The sequence below is a fragment of the Amblyomma maculatum genome, chromosome 11, assembly GCF_055883805.1.
Source record: "Amblyomma maculatum isolate TAMU_Amacu chromosome 11, ASM5588380v1, whole genome shotgun sequence".
Lineage (NCBI taxonomy): Eukaryota > Metazoa > Arthropoda > Arachnida > Ixodida > Ixodidae > Amblyomma > Amblyomma maculatum.
Window position 1 is genome coordinate 91512155 of NC_139354.1, and position 24014 is coordinate 91536168.

At 44.2% G+C, this 24014-nt stretch overlaps 1 protein-coding gene across 13 annotated transcripts in view; it reads right to left on the minus strand.

Moving 5' to 3' along the window:
• The window catches only part of LOC146174387 (A disintegrin and metalloproteinase with thrombospondin motifs like), a 119796-nt gene extending 102410 nt beyond the window's left edge, over positions 1-17386 (minus strand). For 8 of the 13 annotated variants that reach the window (XM_084583188.1, XM_084583186.1, XM_084583185.1 and 5 more), the window contains exons 1-2: positions 17189-17384; positions 13085-13177 (exon numbers count right to left, since the gene is read on the minus strand). The gene's annotated coding sequence lies outside the window, so the exon portion shown is untranslated. Of the gene's footprint in view, positions 1-13084; positions 13178-15571; positions 15727-17188 lie in introns of all 13 variants that reach the window. The other 5 variants (XM_084583189.1, XM_084583184.1, XM_084583191.1 and 2 more) reach the window with 4 other exon arrangements.
• Between the last annotated feature and the right edge of the window lie 6628 nt (positions 17387-24014).

Genomic DNA, 24014 nt, shown 5'->3' on the forward strand with positions numbered 1-24014 from the left:
GCAGCTCAGGGCCGCTGCAAGGCGTATCCGGGGCCAAGCCCATCTGCGCTGTGACCCCGAGGATGTGCATGCTGCCGGAGAGGGACCAGCTGAGATGGCATCCCGCCAGAGCCAGGCGACAAGCCTTCATATTTTACGCCGACCCGGGCTCGGACATGGACATGGCCCGGCTGTTGGCGGAGCCCGGGTCGGACGCTGAGGGGGGGGGGAGATGTAGGGCTCGTGGCGCGCCGCGCATTCGAAGGCCGCGCCACGAGCCCTACATCTCCCCCCCCCTCAGCGTCCGACCCGGGCTCCGCCAACAGCCGGGCCATGTCCATGTCCGAGCCCGGGTCGGCGTAAAATATGAAGGCTTGTCGCCTGGCTCTGGCGGGATGCCATCTCAGCTGGTCCCTCTCCAGCAGCATGCACATCCTCGGGGTCACAGCGCAGCTGGGCTTGGCCCTGGATACGCCTGGCAGCGGCCCTGAGCTGCTGCTCTACATCGTTGACCCCTTTCCACGTGGAGCCGTGCTGGATGCACATTGCAGCAGGCGTTTTCGCCCCGGGCACACCTGGCTTCCTGAGGCCCGTACTCTAGGCCTGGGCAGCGGGCTCCACTCCAGACGCGTTGAAGACGGCCAGCATGGCTCCCAATGCTCCCTGCGCGCGTGCCTGTTTCCCTCTCCCCGCTCGCGCGGGGATAACCGGTCCCGCGCGAGGGGGCTATAAAAGAAGGCACGCGCCGCCGTCTCGCCTCTCTTGGTCCCTGGACCCTGTCTCCTCGTTCCTGCTTCGCTCCTGGCTCTCTCCACGGAAACGACCCGCAGCCACCCGGACGACGACCCCGGACAGCCTCGACGACGCCCGCGCTTAACGTGAGATAAAGGATGTTTGCTATACGGCCCACTGTGTGCTTGTCGTGCGCATGCCTCGGGCAGAGGAATCGCCCACAGCCTTGAACACATTTGCTCGTGAACCTATAACCACTCGCCGTCTCCCCAGACATACTGCCCCAGTTAGCTCTAACGTCACCGTTCACCACCCGCTCACATATTTGGCTCTCTGCGGGAATACTGGGCAATGCAACACTGAGTTGACTCTGCACTGACGTGCTGACCAGAAAATCATCTTGTCACCATTACTCATCACCGCAATTGTCAAGATATTTATACGGATGGTGTCCCAGTAACTGCATTTATTGACGCTTCCACGCAGATTTCATTCATCAGATGTTCGTTTTGCCGTTGTCTCACGAAGGTTGTTACACCTGCCGCTTATTCAGCCATTCATGTCGCCGATGGAAGGTTCTCTGCCATCGCGGAACTTCGTATTTGCTACTGAATATTTCTAGTCATACTAAGCCTGTGTTTTCTCGGTTATCGACGCTAAATATGTTATATTATTCCACAATGTTCTAATTGCTCACGCTGCCCTGATTGATTGTTCAACTTGTACCCTTCGCGTAGACCTGCCTTTGTTTTTCGAGATCCCTGATATCTATATCCGCATCCGATCTATCTAGTTTGTTCGCCAACTGCGCGAAGCTCCCATCTATGTTCATTTGGCACTCTTCCGTGCTGTTCCTGATTTTAGATGCATCACTGTCGAATCAAATATGCTGTTTTCCATGGTTACTTGATACTTCCTCACACCCTTGTAAACATCACCGGTAACCGCACCAATATTACCGCCTTCAACTTCAGCCGTTTGCATACCTCATGGCATTGTACTCACTTAGATGTTTTAATTACCTGACTGCGAAGTTTCTGCTGTAAGGCTTGCACATCTATCTCGGGCGCCTGTATCGGCTTGTTCCTATTCGGCATTGTTTTCCGACATGATAAGAGCGAATATTTCAAATGAACAAGTCATAACTCTCTCTACCCTTCCGCTTTTGTTCAGCAATATATTTGAATTTGCAGGCAGACCTTTCAACCAGGCATCTGTAATGACCAATTGCATCAATACAAGTTAAGCCAGCCCTACTCGCTGAATGTCTTACCATCTCTCCCTTGGAGAGCGGCAGGGCACATAAAAGCAGCAGCACGTCACACAAAATCCACTGGCGAACAACATTATCGAGCCCTAATTCTTCCTCTGTGTGTCTTTCTTGTTTTAATCAAAGGACTAAAGTTGGTTGTTTTGATCCGGGTATTGTTACCTTAATCAGAGAACTACAAAAAACGCTTACCCTCTTCCTAGAATTCACGACACGCTCGACTGCTTCCATCGACTTGCGTTCTCCTTCTATCGATATGCGCTCGGGCTTGTGGAACGTTGGTGTCAACAAACGGGATCACCATAAAATTGATTTTGTCTCCCCTGATGGTCTATATAAATTCAAGGTCTTGTCGTTTGGCCTCTGCAACGTTCCTGCAAACGTGTAGAGCTTGCCAGTATCGCTCTATCACGGCTTCAAATGGTAACGCTTATTCTGCTTAAGTGCTTAAAAGACGTCGTCGTTTTCTCTGCCATGTTGACAAGCCACCAACCCACTTTCGACAATTGTGGCCGTCTCCTCCCATGCAGGTGCTCAAGCTTCGACAGTTGTAAAATCCCCTGGCGTCCTTTGGATGGTGCATTTGGTGTGCAGTCATCCAGTCCTGCTCATATCGACACTTCTGCACCTACATAACTGCACACCGACGGCGGTAGCAACCGCATTGGACCCATTATTACCCAGTACATAATTCATTATGTACTTCATTATGCCAGCCGCCTGCTATCTATTTAAGAACGCAAATATTTTAATTACCGAGCAGTAACGCCTTGCACGTCTTTGGGCATTGACTAAATTCCACCCTATTAGGGGATTCTTGGCATAAAGCACTTATTATGGGAAGTCCTTGGAGCCCTACTGCCAACCCTGGCACGCAGGACGCAAGAATAAAGAAAGTGGAAAAGAGTAAAAGGGAGGGAGAGAGAGCCTATGGCGTTTGGTGACATGGCGTCGGTGAAGTCCCAGGTGGTCTGGATGGACGGCGTTGCGACGCGTCCTAAGCGTCCGAAAAAGTAGGTGTGCGCAGCTGAGAGGAGGCCGGTATACTTGTGCTGACACTTTGGAAGCCTTCTTTTGCGTGCTTCTTGTTTCGAATCGCCCTACGTTATGGCGGCTCCGCAATACCGAGTCACCGCAACTGCCGCCCGATAAGCCTTATGGTGAATAGGGTCTATAGACCGACCATTATGCTTTGTGTTGGCTGTCCTTACTTAAGGATCCCAGCCCTTGCTTAGATCGCTGGGCATTGCACATTCTATAGCACATTTGACTATGATTTACACGAGAAGCTGATTACTTCAAGACACTGGCTGCTTATCCTAGCCATCTCCTATTTGTCTGAACATGCTGTCGATTAATACATTTGTTCTTCTCGGGCTATTTTTACATCGGCGCTGAACCATGTCTTGATTATGCACTGCGACAGATTATTGACCGGTTTTGCAACAATCACTTTTAACTTTCCGTTAGAGAGAATAAGCTGCATAATGATACATTGTACCGACGCGATTGCGCCGCGTTGGAGCCGACTATTTCTCATCGTTCCTATTCATTTAAGCTCCATTGTTATGGTCAAATTCATGAAGCTTCTACAATAGAACATTTGGGAGTGCCACGCAAATCGGACAGTGTGCGAAAAAAAAAATTTATGACCTGGTGTGCGGCTAGGTCCTTCGCTGTATCGCCGCTTTTGAGCTGTGTCATCACCGGAAGACAGTCACTTCAGAGTAGTCGGCGCCTACAACCAATAGGAATACCTACTTAGCCGTGTCATGTCTTTCAGTCTTTTCCTGCTTGGGCCTCTTCCCATGTACACTTCAAGAAACATTTCGATTGCAGTGGCGACTGATTATATTGCACCATAGCTATACCTAGATATATTTCCGGAGGCTGCGCCTCCAACGTTTCTCCCTTTCTTAAGTAATTAATCAAGGAGCTCTTTGTCGACTGCTCACGGATCGCTACCGCTGCTTTCTTTCTCAAGAAGTTTAGGATCTCCGCTCATGCGCTACTAGTCCACAGTTGACAACGGGTACCATCAACAAGTGAGCGGTCTTGCTGAAATTCTGATTTGCACACTGACCGACAACATGCTGTCAATGTATGTTTCAGACGATTATCTTAACTTGAATGTTTCTGTACCTTTCGTAGCATTCGCCTATACCTCCACGCCATGATACCGTCTGATACTCCATTCTGAATTTCGGCCGCGACCCTTTACTCTTCGTGGACACCTTTCTGCCTCTTGACTACTCCTCATGCAGTTGCACTTGTTGCCATGGCGGGACTGATGCCGCTTGCCATAGTTCTCGAAAATTGCTAGGCGCGTTTCAGCGCTCCCAAAAGGGCCGATAAACCTTCATCATCATGACGTGAACTTCCTTCGTGGCTCCCACGTAATCCTATGTCTTCCGGCTGGACGCGGGGGCATATACGAGAAACCCTTGCCTCACTACATGGGCCATCCTAGTCTTACAGCAAATCACAAAAATAACCTACCAGATGACGCCTTTCCACCCCAGTTATACTTCCATAACTCCTCACATGGAGGCCGTTCATCAAGCTCATCTGAAACCCTATTATTCGTGCTCACTTGTATAGTACGCTCCAGAAATGTTCTCATCCAGGGGGGGGGGGGGGGGGGGTACTGCCAGCGGTTGACGAGTAAAGGGTCGTGGCCGGACAGTAGATAGATTTGTAGAGTATCCGACGGGGATAGACACAGCCCTACGAGAGAATTGGACAAAAACAGCGCTGATCGCATATGCCTAGTGCCGTTGCGCTGCACCACCTAAAAGGGCTTGTAATTTTGAGGCGCGCTATGCCTGACTTTCACAAGCTTGTACCTCATTCGGATAGCATATGCACAATTTTATTCTTTCTATGTTTTGTCATTTATATAACATGTATCATCATTTGGAAACCTCTTGATCTCACGTGGGCGTCCTCAGATATTAAAGACTGGCGGCTATGTAATTTGTGTGATGACTTTTGTGTAGACCTCTTCCATCTTTTTTCCTCCTTGGGATTTTTACTTTTACCGTTTCAATACATGGCACTGTCCACTCGAATTCATATCTCACATCATACAAAATGGTCGAATCCTATGGCTCCTGTCATTCATTCCACACCAGACGTCCTATTATATTTGTATTGCAACCTTCGGTGTCATATGTGCACTGCAGCACTTCCATTATTAAGTTCTGTGTCTTTCGTCATCACTAGACTGAGAACCTAACATTGATATCTCTATGTGCGCTGCAATGCCTTCAACAGCTTAACTGGGACGGCAGCCGGGCCTTCAGCGTTTCTGTCATTCATTTTTGAGGAATATACACAGCTCACCCTGTGATGAAACCTTAATCGCACTATATGCCAGTGGGTCATCACTACGGCGTCCGATTTTTAGGATCTGGGTGATTTTCTGTGCCACGGTATCTTGAGGCATGGGGCTACTTATGCACTTCTCCAGTGGTCTGATCTTTTAGGCTGGTCTGTCTGAGTTGGCGGAGCTTCTTCTGCCCGAATGCACTGCAACCTCTTTTGCACGGCATCCCAGCCACAAACTTTGATGTCTTTATCAAGGTTAGCAATAAATTAATGGACATTTCTCTTGCCACTTCTGCTCCAAGCCCTAAAGTTGATCTTGGAAGGCAGTGCTCCTAAGAATACAATGCAGGTTTCTATAAAGAGTTTTTCGTTCCGGTTTATATCCTCTGCTACGTTTGTTTCATTGTCCTTTCATTTGCTTCTACCGCTTTTCAGTACAACACGTTGATACCACGTTTTTCCTTCAGTGAATAATGTCCTCTCGATTTTCAATTTCAACATTGTGAGCCCCTCAAAACAGCTGAGCGTTATTTTAAGTTGCCTGGGTCAGCTTGTGTGATATGAATTGCTTTTGTCCACAGTAATGTTTTCTCGGCTGGCCTCAAACACCAGTAAGATTCTGTTATTGCACGAGCCTGAATATTTGGGAGCCATTTTCAGATGTATTTTCCTCGTTGAATTAAAATTTCCGGATAATTCTATTTTAGCTGTCTGAAGTCTTCGTACGCCCTTCATTAAAGTAAAATGTTTCTTCCTGGAGTTACTTTTTCGAATAGGAGCAATGTCGCTGCCAAATATATTCATATGCTCTTCGTTGCAGTTAAAGTATTGTACTGTGTAGTCAAAACTATGCGCTACTGTTATTGTTGCTGCTTCAACTCTTTTCCCAGTACCCAGACAAGGATGAGATTTTGCAAAGCCTTTGGTATCCAGCGCGTTACCTTGTCCTTTAACACTTTCATGCCTCATGCTGGTTTCTGCTGTGTTGGCCTGAGGTCTTAAGCACGCGTCTAATAATTTCCTGTGCAGAAGCTAGGATGAAAGCCTCTCTTGGCTGACTGTCAAAATGTCGCGCGCGCGATACGTGTTCTCATTGTATTGCGCTCCTGCCATTTGCAAGCCCACAGTTGAATGCGCGCCAGAGAACGACTCGCGGCGCGAGCGATGGTTTACCCTTCAAATTCACACTTCCCATTGAAAGTGCGACTGATACTGCGCCTTTCATCACATTAAACCAATTATAATTACATATGTACTGCAACGAATCAGCGCCAGGGAATGGATACTTCCGCTTTGCCGCGCGAGCCCTGGGTTTGCTAACAAACGCTCAACAACGGACGCTTGATATACTTTATGCAGCAGCAGCGCTCCCGCGTTTGTACTTTTCCAGTTCAGATTCTCCAGCACTTTTAGAAAATTTATTTTCTTGCTAGTGCGAAGTACATAGAGATACAACTAGAATAAAAGAAGCTAAGGTTTAACTCAGAACTCACTATTCGAGGTCTTCGCTTTGCAGCTCATCTCGGTAATCTTTTACTAGTTTTCGTTTTAGCCCCGCTACTCTCTGTGGGAGACTTGGTAAGTTCTTTGCTAGCGCATAAGAATTCATTTCAGTGCTACGCAAGTTGGTTCTACTGTTGCCCTCCGGTACTTTAACCACCACCTGATATCTTGTGGCGGTGCTTTATGACATATTTACTTCTCTTTGGCCCCCTCTGAAAGCCAGTGAAGCACGTCGGATAGTCGCCAGGAACCACTAGATTTCCCCCACCAAAACGAAACCCACCAAAAGCTATATGAGCAGAAGCTGCGTATTCTAGGAACTGCTCCCAACACTGGCTACTACAAGGCCACGCCCAGGCACGCAAGGCCATGTCGGCTTCTATGTCGACTAAGAGCATGGCGCCTCAATTATTCTGGAGCATATCATTCTGTCACCCATGTCCATCCTTGAGGGGGCCCTAAGAATGCATAGGATAGTGTGCTTAACGTCCAAAAGCGACTCAGAGTATGGGAACACCATAGAGGAGGACTCCGGAAATTGCGACCACCTGTGGTTCTTTAACGTGCACTCACGTCGCACAGCACACGGGTGCCTATCACGTCCCTGGTCACTGTAGTCAAGTGCCGTAACCACTGCGCCACCCCGGCGAGGCGAATGAGTAGAAACATTCGAAATTCTAATCGTATTCAAAAAACAGGACGACACGTTCGAACTGCAGTATGTATACAATGTAAGAGAGCTATGGAAGGGAAAATCTTAAGTGTAATGTTAAAAGATAGGAAGCGCGTAGACTGGGTCAAAAAAATAGTGGGATTTGATATCATGCTAGTGGAAATAATAAAGAAGAAAGGGTCGTGGGCAGCAGCGCGGAAAGTGAGTAATGAATGGGCGCTAAGGGAAACAAATCGGATTTTGAGAGAACGACTGCGTACTGCGGGGTGGCCAAACTTTTGATGGGGGAATGAGGTAAAGCGGTGTGCAGGTGTCAATTGAATGCAGCTAGCATGGAACCTGGTTTATTGCAGGAATACAGGAGGGGTGTTCGCTCTACAGATGATATTTTCCAGCTGAGTATGGCAATCATATGGGATGCCCTGCTTATTCACTTCTCGTCTGCTCGCCTTATTTATACTGTTGATTCTCAGTACTACGTATGTTTACACAAATCAGGAAAGGTGTCATGCTACATATTTACTTCTGCAACGTCGTGGCTGGGACCGGTTTTTGGTATGACTTTAATGGGTTATTATCGTGTGGTAATCTACTTTCAGTCCAATACCATCAAGCTCTCTACGAAAAAATACCTTCTAAGATAATTATTATTCGTCACGTTATCCAAATTATCCTTTATTAAATGTAGGATGCACAACCATGATAAAAAACTGCTTCTTCTTGGATGGCGGCGATATCGAGGAAGCATAAGGCATTGTTGGGAAGACCAACTAGTTGTTGCACCAAGGATAGGTTATCGCAAGAATCGCTTAACTTACAGATCGAGTAGTTGAAGGGATGGAGATGCAATTTTTCTATAGACAGAAAAATCTCTGCGATGAGTCTGCGACAGATTTTCAGGAAAACGAGCTCGAATTCGACAAGTTTTTGGTCTTTTTTGCCTGCGCGATTAACTCGCGTTGTTCACCTATCCAAGTTACACACCGACATTCTGCAGTTCACTATACAAGGCTTCAGAAGGCGAGACTCACATTCTTAATGAAAGTTATAGCGACTGCGCCTCATGAGCCCAAAACGTGGGCAAACTATAATTATCATGCACCGCATTGTACCTAAGGAACATGACGGATCCCTTCAAGTAACATTTCTGTATGTACCAGCTTTGAAATGGTTAACTGGTTTCGATCAGTGGGATGAAAGGCTCTAAGGCTGTGTCATTGAGCGATTGATGACCTCTCCGCATGAATAAAAACAAAAACAACGTCTGCTCCTCGCACGCGTCCATGATACATTATGGAGTCTCTGAAATTTTAAGCATGGCCTTCTAAAGCGGTTACTGGAAATAAAAGTCGAAAAAAGGGACGATTGCGTTCAGTTCAACGGTCACTCTACTCGAGTTGAGTGACATTTATACATAGGGGTCAACCACCAGTGCACCAGTGAGTAATCGATGTCGCAATTAATGGTTAAAGCGATGAAGGAGGAGGAGGAAGATGAGAAGGAAAGGCAAGGAGATTAACCAGAAAAAGCAATCGGTTTGCTACCCTGCACTGGGGGAAGGGGATGAGTGGATATAAAAGTTAAGAGAGAGGGATAGTTGAAGTTAGTACAGTGACAGTCACATAACAGACACGCCCCATCACATCACGTCACAGTCATGTCAAGTGATGTGATGTGGTTTTCCCGTAAACGAAGCTGGTGGCGCAGGGAGTTTGAAATTTAAAACCCCACTGAAAAGCTACAGATGATGCAAGAAAGGCATCATGGCTAACGTTGCAACCGAAAATTTGATTCTTCAAAATTGAAAACAATTGTGCAGTTTTATCATACTCGCGAAATTACCTTAAACTCACTGTTTCCGGAGCCTACCGGCAGGAAAGCTAGGCACAGATTCTTCACATTCTGCGAGTATTACTGACTAGGAAAAGACAGCATTGAAGTGAAAGCGTCGTAATGAGTTCACTTCAAAGTAACAGTTGCTTGCAGTTCCCTCCTCTTGTCTGTCACTATGATCAATACGCCGAGACGGTCTGATACAGTTAAATGTAGTGTCGCAGTAGGCATTCTTAAATATACGGTAAGCTAGGAAAAGTTTATCACATAATATAGCCGTTCTCTAACGAAAACCAAAACAACTATTTGGAGATGACTGAGAAAGCCATCAAGTGAGCCAGATGAAAATGCTGCTCCTACTTGTACAGGATGCTTTATATGGTTGTGAGAAATATCAATATTCGTTACCTGCTTAGTTGTTTGAAGGACCCATTAGCCTGCTTTGCTCAATTGAGGCTAGGCCTCTAAAAGCTGCAGATGTTCCTTCACTACAGGTCTACACAAAAGTGCTTCATTCCGGAAGTCGCCTAAAATGGCGATGGAGACGTTTTTTCAGGACACATATGCACTAATGACTTCGCGCAGTGTCAGCGCTCAGACAACGAATTAAAGCTGTTCAACATCTCAAATGAAGTGAAGCCTTCTGCACCATCAAGAACGTTTAGGCATTGATTAGTATTATCTTCTTGTATTGAGGTCTCTGTCAATACAAACTTTGCAACCACAAAACAGCTAACATTTTTTGTCGTTCCTGCGAATCTTCTTGACGATATCTAACGGCTCCTCACAAAGCCCGCGAGCAGCCACCTCTGCTAAACTTCAAAGCTCAAGTACCACTTTTGCTAGGGGCTAAGCCAAAGTAGTAAAGTCGAACCTTGGGCGAATTGAACATTGTTCATATCGAATATTTCGCAAAACAAACAAACAAACAAGGAACATAAGAAGCGCTTGTGTTGTACCCTTCTACTCCCTGGTTCTCGTTCTTTGCACTACCTTCAATATGATTATAAACCTCAAAGTTCCAGATCGACAAAATCTGCTGATAGTTTAAAGTGGCTATATTCGAAAACAGCTTGCTGATATCGCAACCGACGCAGAAGGTGACGACATAAGCCGATTTCGCTGCGTATGCTGCATGACGGTTGTTGCGTTTACTCTAGCCAACAGCATTGCTTGTGGGCGAGATTCAAATTCATGTCTTCACCCGTGTACGAAAGGCGCACGCGCTAGCCCGCTTCAACATACACATTGTACAGTAAAACTTCTCGAATGCAAAACATAAGTTATAGATTGCATAGAGTGCCATGCAAAGATGTTTAGTGTAATCTTCAAGTACCACGAAAACCATCAGACAGCTCAGAAGCGCATTGTGCAAGATACCGCGTGCTGCATCGAGGCACCCAATACTCCGTCTAGTCTTAGCAGCATTGTTTGCGCACTCGTTTTTAGGTCTCAGTCTGGTTCCAACCACATACACATTAAGAAATGAGCTCATAATGCGTAAAGACCGGGTGCCGCAATCTTATCTAAACGGTGGCAGCCGCGTCTGGGACGCACCCAATGTCTGCTCCTCCCTATTTGTTGCTAGGCCTAGATGGCTTCGCATGAAATATACAGCGGACGGCACTTTGTAATTCATCAGCCACGCTCTATAAAAAGTGGGCTCCTCGGTCATGTAGCTTTCTTCTTGCCAACCACGTCCTTTTGTAGTGAAAGAAAAGGTTACTTTCGGCGCCTCGTTAGCTGAGGTGCTAGCGCATAAGAATACGGGCACTTCATCGGATAAAGCTTCAATGCGGTAACTCTGGGCGGATACTCACAACGCCAAGGTCGTCAGCTCGCGAAAGCATGCATTTTTAAAACTGCTTTTTCCTAGGCATATTGTTATTACGAGAAAAACAAATTTCAGCACGCTTTCCTGATACTGGCGCTAGGGAACAACAGTACCGCTGGCGCGGACGGCTTGCGGAAAGCACAGCCGATGCGTTTTGCACAGTGTTGTTTAGTGCGGTTGCGACAGCCTTCAAAAACTAGCATGACATCTAATGACTATAGTAGCATGTTTCTAAAAACAGAACACACTATGTAGTGAAGCGAGATATATCCACATTCAGTGCGATCAAAGGTAGAGTCATTGGCAGCACGTGCTGCCATTGGCACGTCCGACGTGTTGCGGCGTCGGCACCTTCCCCGTTTTGGTCACTTGTTGGTCACAGGTCACAGTCTTAGCCACGTGAGCAATTCCTCGTCAATGATGTAAGAACGGCATCCCAATAGTGATGCCAACAGAAAACTCGACCTTCTGTGCGGCTAAGCCCCATTTAGAACGCTCGCAGTTGTTTTGCATGTGCAAGTTAGGTTTATTTTGCTAAGACGAATGAACGGGCTTGTTGGTCATTCATCATGACAAAATAGCGCAGCAAAGACACGGCCGCGTTATTTTCATCGTCCGCGTCATGCTGCGCTTTTTTATCACGAAAATTATGCTTGTTTGGATTTTATTTGTCTTGACAATATTTCGTTGTAGAAAAATACATACAAATAAGATTACTCTTGGCTTATCGGACAAGTTTCTGGGAATAACAAAGACTCCGTATTTTATTATTAGGATATTACTGCGGAAACATCATTAGACTGCGTTGGTGCCGGAAATGTCTGCAAAATTTGTTGCCGCAAACTGGTCCCCTCGCGACATCGTCAGTCACGGAGAGCTCTAAGTCGTCGTATAAAAATGAGCTGTGTAATCGAGTAGTCAGTCATGGGTCTCGTGAATGTGAGTCATGAGACACGAGTCATAAGCATCCGATGAGAGCGCAGTTTTATCTGCTCGTTGCCTCACGTTGTTGCTGAATAGGTACCGGATTGTTCTGTCGTCGCGTGACTTGCGACATGAGCGGCGCCCGTGTGTCGTCAGATATATCGTCCCCTATTTTCTGTAGGGCCAGGGACACATCTTTGCAATATTTCTCTGATAAAATACTTCGTCAGAGTAAAACTCTGCGTCGACTAGTATCCTCAAATGCGGCGGCAACGCTAATATTTCGAGATATAACAATGTAGCTTCTACTGTGATCCCTAACGTTTTTCAATGATTTCTGCAATTTACGTCACCTGAAAGGCTAACTCCAGTGCTGCTTACCTCTAAAACTTCAGCTTGGCTAGCTGATCTTTATTGAAAATCCAGCGCACACATATTATGTGCGTAATGTTTCTTTGCAAATAAACATTTTTGCTGTGCAAAATAATGCACTGAATGAAGAGAAGTTCTGTCGCCGTCTTGCAAAGTATGAATTGAATAAAACAACTACTGTCGAAGTCTTGCTCAGGAATAAGGCAGCTGTTCGTGATCGCACAGCTACGAGAATATTTAGTGATTGTGCACATGTTCTTTGTACGATTATCTGCCCCTTTTGAGGATATCCCTACTCAGTGTCTATATTATTCATCTTTGAAAATAGACACCTTTGGCCAGTTTTCAAACATTATGACACATTGGAGTCCACAACATACACATTTCAATTGAAAGAATTATTAAACTGCGTAAAAAGATAATGAAGCCAACTTCACTTTGAAATCTTTTATTGCTAATAAACAACTTAACTACAGCAAATTTTTTTGCCATTATTTTTTTACATTCTCTGCTCAGAGTTCTTTAACTAAAATAGGCATAATTTCTCGCACAATGAGTCTTATTTTCCTACACGGTGTACGCACATGCGGTCAGTGTTCTCTCGTTTTATAAACAACTTTGCTCATTTACTTACCAGGCTTGAAATGCTCAAGTAGGCTTAAGAACCCTCATTATACTCACTGCTGACAACAGGGTTCTCCTTCAAGATAACTTAAAGGTGGTGTACCTGCAAAGACATGTTGTTTTTCCAGATATAGTATATTATTACTCAAAAACCTAACACACAAAGCTTTTCTATTCAAAAATTCGATATCCTGAAGAATATTATAGCTCGCAGAATTAGTAATGCACTTCACAAAAATATCTTTTGCATACCTGGCTGTTTTATTTAACAAAAATGTTTTCGGAAAAGTATTGAACTACAATGATAAAAAGGCGTTATTTTCAATCTACATCCTTTTAGACGATCCGCATCGCTTGATAGAAATAACGACATAAATAATATGCTCTGCATCTGTTTGTAGTCATTCCTCGAACTGCGATTAGACTCACATCATGCCGTTCACAGCAGAGATTGTGCCTATGGGGCGCTTTGCAAACATGGTAGCGCAAAACTCGAGGTCGCTAAATCCGTTTTTTATTTTGCATCTTTGTTTTGTTTTATACCACTTCTGTACCTCTACACATGCGATCATTGGATACAGACTAAACGCCTTCTTTTTGTACTTCTGTAACAGATCTGGTCCTAAAAGCTTTTGTTTTCTACTTTTAGCGGGTTCTTTCTCTGGCGTGGACGCGTGGCCTTTTACGGCCGTCGTGTTTATCGCCTTTGTGTGTTGCGCACTCGTATGCGCAGTACTGTTCTAAAGCTGTGGGCATACATCTGGACCGAAGATCACTGAGACACCCTCTTGTCTATTTTAGTCCCCTCCATTCTTCGTCTACCTCTCTCTTTACCTCCGTCCAGTTCTCTGGTTCCTCTCCTAAAGGGCCACGGCAGCTTTCCTTCGTACTTCCATCGCTTTGCACTTCTCTATTCGCATTGCTGTCCATGCGGTTAAGCTAAGGGTGACGTGATTCATTACCTACACGCCGGTCCACTCACGGCGGATATAGCAAAGATGCTGCCTGGGTATCCGAACTTTGTTCCCCTCAAGACTTCCCTTCTTTGTTATTCTTCGCTCGTTCTCGTGTGCTGCTTATACGCATTACTGTTCGTGTCTCTTCGTTGCTTCCACCTATCAATCGCGTTCATTCCCGCCCGGATGGTTCGTAGCCGTACCGGTCAATATAAAGTCTTTACATGTCTTGTGTGGTCGGGGGCGCCATTAGGCTGATTTTGGTGGGCTGCGGCCCTGCCCCTGCAATGTGAACATGTGGTTTTCCTGTTTGATTGCTCTGTTTGCCCTGGCGTATTTTGATCTGTAATAATAAATAGATTTCTTCTGTAATGACTGTTAGCTGAAATCCTTTCGTTTTTTTTTTTACTAGTTGCGCTTCAGTTTCCTTGTTCTTACCTATTTCTCCTCCTTGTTTTTTTTCCTCTCTCCCATGCTTTTTTCTTCTTTGGACTTGCATTCTTTACCCCCCCCCCCCTCCCACTGAACTGCCCCCTCTCCCTTCTCTCCACCCGTTTTTTATTCACCTCGTCTTCTTTTCTTGACTTCTCTTCCTTCCCACACTACCCCGCCTCTTCCTTCATCGTGGACACTTGCTAGCACATCACAAGGTTCTTGGTACGCTGGATCCAACCTTGTGTTTTTTTTTCTTCTCTATAATGAGCTATTTTGTCGCGGGGCTTTTCTGCCCTAACAAACACTTTTGCCACGCGCGACATTTGTGTCATAGTTTTCTTTTCTTCTGATTGGCTTTCTTTAAAATTTCTCTTGGGAGTTTCCCATTTTATTTTATTTTCAATTGGTTTTCGCCTGCTATAACCTCTGGTTCGGTGCGAGCTTTCACTCATATTTATTTAGTTTTTTAGTCATTTTGAGAGTTTACATTTAAGGGTTCTCTCTGCCAGGGAATGACATTGAGTTGTGGTTTTGACAACACAGGAATGCACAGCACGTTAACAATCAATATTCTATACATATTTTAAAGAAATCCATAAGAGAACTCTTCGGGCCAAGAGATTTCATTTCGAACATCCACTGATTTCTTTACTTCGGATACCAAATGTCAATTCAATTATTCAAATAAAAAATGAACGCCGCCAGATTTTCTACCGCACTAACCCACGAATGCATTTGTCTAGTACAATCAACATTGCTGACAACAATTGTTAAAATTGCAATTTATGGGGCAAGTGCTTAAGCGTAATATTATCATTTGTATAAAAACAGATTTTCTGCTTAACATAACGGTACACAAACACGCATTTAGTGTATAATTTTATGGATAATTTTGTTCACAAAGAAATTTCGTGTTTGGATACGTCAATTATACCCCCTGCTCTAATTGCCTTATACTGTATGCCGAGGTGTACTGGAACAAGGTTACTGTGCATTATCAAAACATTAATGTCTGGAATGCACACTGAAGCATAACACAGTTTCTTCTGCGTTGCCCAGCACGAAACAAAGAAATATAGCTAGCAGGCGAAAACGAATTTACATACCGAAAACGTCTACAGAGCTGGCCAAATGAATAGCAAAATGTCCAATAGCACTCTCTTCAACGACTGCAGCAGCGCCTCCAGAATGTAGATTTTGTCATCGAATGTCTTATGTCTCCTCCCTTCTGATAACGTTGTAAAGCGTTACGCTCTCCTTTCTATATAGAACAATATTCATATATAGCTAATATTCTGATAATTCGACACCATTAAAGAGAAATACGTCTATGAAAGACTTTTATGAGTGGGGATTCTATAAAATGTTGACAAGCTGAATTATTTTGAACTAATTGAGAAACCACACTGAAATTCCTTGCAAGTATTACAACAATGCATTACCAATTCAGCTTTGCTTGTATTGTGATTGATGATGCAGTAACGTGATTTCGACGTTTTCCGCATTCCTGTTATACAAACTATATATATACATATATATATATATATATATATATATATATATATATATATATATATATATATATATATATATATATATTTATATATATATATATATATATATATATATATATATATATATGGTATGCATGCATGTATTTATAATTTGTATAAAAGGAATGTTTGCAGCAAACTTGAAAATACTTGAAAGACTCGATATATAAATCTATGGGTTTATTGCGTGCAGAGACAGATGACCGGAAAGTTGAATATCTGGCCTGCTACTCTGTACGTATGAAGAAAATTACTAGAACAAACGGGCTCCGAATAGGTGGCGACAAGGGCAAAAGTGGTAAGAACACAGGCAAGGTAACTGGCGCCATAACTGCAGCTGAAGTCTCGCATTGCTATAGTGGGAAACAGCCTGAAAACTGTGTGCAGCTGTTTACAAGTGAATAGTGTTGCCTTTCTCTGCGCATGTATGGCGCGCCACTAATACACGCTACGCACACACTGTAGGACCCTAAGTGTAATATTCTAGGAAATATTCCTTTACGATAACTAAAGAGAAGTGGCAAGTCAATCTCTACTACGCATAAGAATACTTGGGATGAGAGAAAAGGAGCATAGTGTCGCTAAAAACATACTACGCACATAGCGGACGGCAAGGTCACCTCTACTATGCAGTTCGCAGCGGCCTAAAGAAAGATCACGTGTGATGCTCAAAATTTTTGCATTTTTCTTCTCTTTACAGCTATCATGCCTTATAAGGAACATTAGTAAGAAGAATAGATAAGACGTAATAAACAGTACGGATTTGCCGCAATGAAAAATATGATCTTCCAATCGTTCCTGCGCTTATGCCATTATGTGTTAACAACCACGCATGTAATGCATTTGTTTTCAAGCAATATACACAGAGCATCTATTGTAAAGTCGATCTCTTTGAGAAGCGAAGATCCTCTAAAGCAGCGATATTTTACCTCAGTACGGTGTAATATTTGTTACGACGCACATTGACACTGTCATAAACACGAAGAAATAAAACTACAGATACTTTCGCTCATTTCATTTCCGAAATAAAAAGTGTGGACAGCAGAAACATCAAACGCATAATATCAGTGTGTTCATTGTCATAGATGCAACACAAAAAAAAAAAAACTGGGTATTGGCGCTTAGAACTATTGCACGCAGCTCAGCAAAATTTCTCGATAACATACTTACAATCTAAAAGACACCAGTAAAATACTTGACTTTCGGTACTTGAGGTTGGATGTGGCGCTTGCATTTGTCGAGTGTCCTTCCTTCTGGCATGGAAAAGGAAGCAAGTGCCTGGGCCTATGCTGGGCCCCTTGTTATACCCAACGCTTGAATCGGCATCTTTAAAAAAGCCAGATGCGCAGAAAGAATGGCAAGCTGCGAGTTTATGTGCACTCGCGCGGAAAGGTCTCAAGAGGCACGCGCAAGTGACTCAGCCATCACATGTGTCGGACACGCAGATGCATGCCATAAGGAAACAGAGCAACTGTAATATTTTATGCAGATTATTTGAAATCGCAGCACAGCAAAGTGGCCGTCAAATAATGACAACTGTTCACGTCCTCCTTTTTAACACATCAGCTTTTTTATTAGAAGAAAGAAGCGAAAAATTCTCTGAGCCCATCTTTTTCTATAATCTGTGACCCAGCAGCAAAATACCTCTCATCCCCTTATTTTCCAACTTATAATTTATTTAGCGTTAATAAGTGATATATTAATATATAAAAACTACAGCTCAAACCTCAACCGCGAAGCATTTGGAATCCCTCGTAAAATGTTTCATGCATGATGAGTTTCGCGCAGTCCTTTTGTATATGGTGAAAAAAATCAGTGGCATGCAAAAATCCCGGTAATAGAGAGGTCACAGTGCTGCTCTCAAGCTTGCATAGTACGAAAAACTTCAGCTACTGTGGGATGGGGGCACATGAAGCTTGGATTCTCATTGTAAAAAGTTTGAGCCCGGTGCCCGGCGCATCAGAATAAGAATGCATACTCTACGTCCGTACATCAGTGCCGAAAAAATATTCTAAGATCGAAGAAAAGACATTAACACCATTTTTTTCTTCGTCAGTGAACAAAAACTAGGTCAGAAGCAATCATTACTGTTTCGTGAGATAACAGCGAAAATCCCTGATACTTACAATCTGTATTGTATGTTTAGTCCTCGTGGCCAAAGTGACTCGACAAACGACCCTGTAAGAACAGCTCATACTAGAGAGCAGTGAAAATGCCTTTTTCTGAACGCGAGAAAAAATCGAATGGTTTAACACTATCCAGCAAAGAACATAAAATGCTTTAAGAATATTATCTCAAGCTTGCTAAGCACATTTTACCTTTGCAGGGATAATATATAAGGTTAAACAGGCATTTTTAAAGGCATAATAAAAAAAGCCCGAGTAGCGTTTGGCTTATACCGGCTTCATGTGCGTGGTCCGATTCTCATGTGAAGTGCGTTTTCTTATTGAAATGCTGCCTCATATCTGGTTGACCAACAGCTATTCTTCATCTATTTTGATAACCTTATTTCTGTTCAATGGGAGGATACATAGACATGCCTATTCTAAAATGGTATTTTCAGCTTTTCGCAAAATAATTGATCCAAAAGAGCAATTGCTGAGAAATGAATGCTGAGACATGGGGGGGAGGGGGGGCGGGGGAGGGTTCCTTTAGTACTACCTTTCATGTATCACGTGGTGTCCCTAAAACAAAGGCGGGGTGTGAGATAGATAGCTGTTTTTCTGCATTGAAATAACAGATAGATTACAAGGGTGAGCAATGTGGTGAGCAAGGATGTTAAGCAGTTTATTAAAAGGCTATCATATATTCCAAAGGAAAGCTTATACACTTTATATCTTCTGTTTATTAGAGCTGTGCATGTTCTCCCTTTACTTGTTTTTCTATCGCCTGCAAACATTTTCTACGACTGGTGTAGGTATTACTGTGGCCGTTAAAGCACAGCATTTTCTACACCACCACCATCAAGCGGAAATATGGGAAGTTGACTACACTTGATATTTTGAGTTGAATCTTTGAAAATAATATTCGTTACGCTCAGTTGATGAAGCTACACCCGATGGCAGTGATTAAAATTTGAGTTTTTTCTCAGGTGTCATGACCGCGTATAATCCTAATTGCTCAAAACATCGTTGAAACGAAGGTTGTGTTTCATTATTGTAGTTGAGGATCCAAGTAGAACGAAAAGAAGAAGATGGTTTGCACGGTATGAAAAAGAACTGAACAAGGGTAAATGGGGTACACCTCAATTCGCAGATAAGCCAACGTTTCGACAAGTGGACTTGTCTTCGTCTGGGCAGGCGAAGACAAGTCCACTTGACGAAACGTTGGCTCATTATTGAAGTTGATAATAGACGAATAATAATGGCACAAAGCTGGACATGAACGCCTTTATTCACTGCGGAATGTTGGCATGACAGGTGCTAATTAAGCAAATTGAAAATGGACTGCTTCTGATGTTTGTATTCAGAAACGTCTCGTAATAGGATGATATATTATGTTATCAAAATATTTTTGAGGCATATAGGGGCGCAGATAATGTTCTGGCGGTGTATGACACGGTGGCTGTACGCGTACTTTCTTGTCCACGTAGAAGTATTTTCTGCTCATTTTATTTTTCTCTAATGCCTCTTAATTATATAAAATACGCAGCCCTAAAGTACGATATTATAGGTATATCGCCTGGAATATTGGAGTATACAGGACCCCACTTTGACTAAATTGGATCTACGTGAGTGAGTAGACTGTGTAGCATACTGTACTCGGTAACGAAGGGTCCCACTTGATTGTGATTTCCAGCTCGCTATCTAATTTCGAACCCTTGATGGATCACTGCCTTGTCGTGGCGGAGGGGCTTGCAAAATTCAATGAAGTCGTGAGCTCTGCGGTGTAGGGCCACCCAAGATAGGTCACGGCAGAGAGTTCGGACAAAATGTGATTCACTGGAGAAGGTAATGGCAACCCACTCCAGTATTTCCTGCCAAGAAAAATCTATGGCCAGTCACAATAGCATTAATGACATGGACCAGGAAGATGAGCCCCCCAGGTTGGAAGGCGTCCCACATGTTACTGGGGATATACAAAGGGCAGTTCCTAGTAGCTCCAGGACGAATGAAGCGGCTGAGCTAAAGTAAAAACGACGCTCAGTTGTGGATGTGTCGGGAATCCACCGGAAAGTTCGATGTTGCAAGGAGATATATCACATAGCAACATGGAATGTAAGATCTATGACGCAAAGTAAACTGGATGTCGTCAAGCGAGAAATTAACAGATTGAACATTGATATCTTGGGTATCAGCGAGCTCAAGTGGACCTGAATGGGAGAATTTATTTGCGGCGACCATTATGTCTTTTATTTTGGGCACGAATACAGGAGAAGGAATCGGGTCGCTCTCATAGTAAACAGAAGAATGGGCAAAGCAGTGCTAGGGTACAACCCCAAAAACGACTGAATGATTTCACTTTGGATCCAAGGTCACCCTTTTAACATAACCGTTATCCAAGTCTATGCACCAACCATTACTGCTGAAGAAGCTGACATTGAGAGATTTTATGCTGACCTGCACTGCCTTTTAGACCGCACTCCATCATCAGACGTCCTTTTTCTCATAGGATACTGGAATGCTTAAGTGGAGAGTGAAGAAATATCCAGAATTACAGGCAAGTTTAGTCTTGTAGGCCAAATGAAACTGCGCAGAGAATAGTGGAGTTTTGTCAAGACAACGACCGATGATAGCGAATACTCATTTTCAACAGCACAAGAGGCGCCTGTACACATGGACCTCTCACCGGACGGTCTGTACAGGAATCAGATTGATTATATTCTTTGCCGGCAGAGATGAAGGAGCGCTATACGAACAATAAAAACAAGGCCTGGGGCCGATTGTGGCAGCGACCATCAGCTTCTTGTTGCCAAATTTAAGCTTCGATTGAGGAAAACGCTAAAAACTAGGAGGCCTTTCAGGTATGATCTGGAGCAAATTCCACCAGAACGTGCTGTGAAAGTGAGGAATCGATTTCAAGAATTAGATCTAGAAGACAGACAGCCTGAAGAGATGTGGATGGATGTTCGTAATATAATACAAGAAGTTGCTAGTAAGGTAGTTTCAAAGAAAAAAAAATGCAAGAAAGCAAATTGGTTATCTGAAGAGGCTTTGCAAGTAGCTGAGGAAAGGAGAATGGCAAACGTTATGGTGGAAAGAGAAAGATACAAGGTTCTCAATGCGGATTTCCAGGAAATAGCAAGAAGAGATAAGAATGCCTTCCTGAACATACAGTGCCAAGCAGTTGAGGACAAATGCCAATTGAAGAACACAAGAGCTCTGTATAAGACAATCAAAGATATCAAAGGAAGCTTCTGTGCTAAGCGGGGCGCGATAAAGGAGAAACGAGGAATGGACCTCACTGAAGCCTCAGAGATAAAGAAGAGGTGGCAGGAATACACAGAACTGTACAAGAAGGACCCGGATGTGCGAACCCAATATAAGACGGTTGTTATTACTGATCTCGAGCCGGGCATCCTGAAGAGTGAAGTTGAATGGGCGTTAGCCAGCCTTGCTAACAATAAAGCTAGTTGAATTGATGGCATTCCAGCTGAGTTGCTTCAAATCCTCAACCATGACGCTGTTAACATTCTGCATACATTATGTCAGAAGATTTGGACAACCCTGCAGTGGCCACAGGATTGGAGGAGGTCAGTTTACATCCCCATTCCAAAGAAAGGCAGTTCCAAAGGTTGTTCCAACTACCGCACGATCGCGCTTATTTTGCATGCTAGTAAGGTGATGTTGAAAATCCTCCAAGGTCGGCTGCAGCAGTATGTGGATCGGGAGCTTCCGGACGTGCAAGCTGAGTTTCGCAAGGGCAGAGGAACTAGAGACCAAGTTGCCAACCTTCGCTGGATCATGGAAAAAGCAAGAGAGTTCCAGAAACCCATCTGCTTCTGCTTTATTGATTATGCGAAAGCGTTTGACTGCGTAGATAACAGCAGATTGTGGCAAGCTCTTCCAGAGATGGGAGTTCCAATTCACCTCATCTGTCTCCTCAGAAACCTGTATGAAGGGCAAAAGGCCACAGTCAGAATTGGGCATGGTCTTACTGATTGGTTTCCGATTGAGAAAGGAGTTAGACAAGGCTGCATACTGTCGCCCTGCCTATTTAACCTATATGCTGAGTGCATCATGAGGAAGGCCGGTCTGGACGAGTCTTCAGCTGGAGTGAAGATTGCTGGAAAACGTATCAACAACCTTAGATATGCGGATGATACCACATTAATGGCAGAAAGTGAAGTGGAACTCAAGAGACTTCTGATGCGCGTACAAGAAGAGAGTGAGAAGTTTGGGCTTAAACTGAACATTAAAAATACAAAGATCATGGCGTCTTGCCCATCAGGTCCTGGAGCATCAAGGGACGAGAAGTGGAAGCTGTGACAGATTTCCTCTTCTTGGACTCCAAGATTACCTCGGAAGGAGACTGCAGCCATGAAATTAGGAGACGCCTGCTTCTGGGAAAGAGAACAATGGTTAGCCTTGACCGCCTAGTAATGAGCAGAGACATTAGTCTGCCAACCAAGATCCGTATAACTCGTGCTATGGTCTTTCCAGTTGTGATGTATGGATGCGAGAGTTGGACTGTGAAAAAGGCTGACCGCCGAAGAATTGACGCGTTTGAATTGTGGTGCTGGCGAAGACTCTTGAGAGTTCCTTGGACTGCCAGAAGATCAAATCAGTTGATATTGTCGACCATAAACCCTGAATGCTCATTAGAGGGTGAAATTCTGAAGTTAAAGCTGAGCTACTTTCGCCATCTGATGAGAAGAGAGGAGTCGCTGGAGAAATTTTTGATGTTATGAAAGGTTGAGGGTCGCCGGAGAAAGGGTAGACAGCGAACGCGATGGTTAGATGGCATCCTCGAGGCGCTGCAGATGAAGTTATGTGATGTTAGGAAGATAGTGAGAGACTCGAAAGCGTGGCGTGATATGGTCCATAGGGTCACGAAGAGTCGGACACGACTGAACGACTGAACTGAACTGATCTAATTTCAAGGAAGAAGCTCGAGCTAGAAATAACTTAGTAGCTCCTGCCATGCATCATTTCATTTATTAAATCCCTGTGGGCCCAAAGGTATCAGATATGGATGGGCGAATTGGTCTCCATAAGGTGAAATTACTTGTCGCAAAAGTGGTCGTCGATTAGTATTCGGTTACCGTGCCTAGACATTCTGCCTAATGTGCCGCCCGGCGCCAGTGCCCCATAGAAAGGTGTGGTGTCGTTTGTAATGACTGTCACCACTAGCCAGTTGGGGGCGCTGCACACAGTGAGTGTGCCGATTTATCATTATAATCATTGTCAAGCAACACCCATTTAACATAATGATTTTTTTCATACTTCTTTTTGCCTTAAATGTAAACATTATTCTTTAACGCAACGAAGGAGAACAGTGATATCAGCATCTGCCCTTAGCAGACGATCTCGCTTGGCTGCCGCTTTTTTTCAGCAGACGATATCGCTTGTGAAGATAGCATTGCCGTGTTCATGAATGACTAATTTAGCAGGTACAAGTAATTTCTTTAGTGCGTGTATTATGTAGTATGCGCGCATTTGTGATATTGATTACTCGTCTTGATGCCGCATCGCATGAATGCCGAGGTAAACTGGCCTTGCAAAGAAGGGGAATAATTTACATTAGTGCTTCGGAGTGGGTCAATTTCAATCAGCCGAAATCTATCCTTGTCCACGGCATGTGATGATGGCGCACGACTTGCAGATTGAAAAAGCTCAGGGTGGGCATTTGGAAGGCGCACACAAGAAAAAAGAGGGCTTGAAGCTTCGAAGAAAGCGCCGCGGCCGATTTCCTGGCATAAATGCCACTTCTAAAACATCTGTAAAACCCCCCGAACACTCAGAGTCTGCAGCACCCCTGTCCAAGAGCTGCCGAAAGTTATTGCTCTTGGTGCCACCTCAGCACCCTCGATGGCCACGCTATGTGATGTATTCTA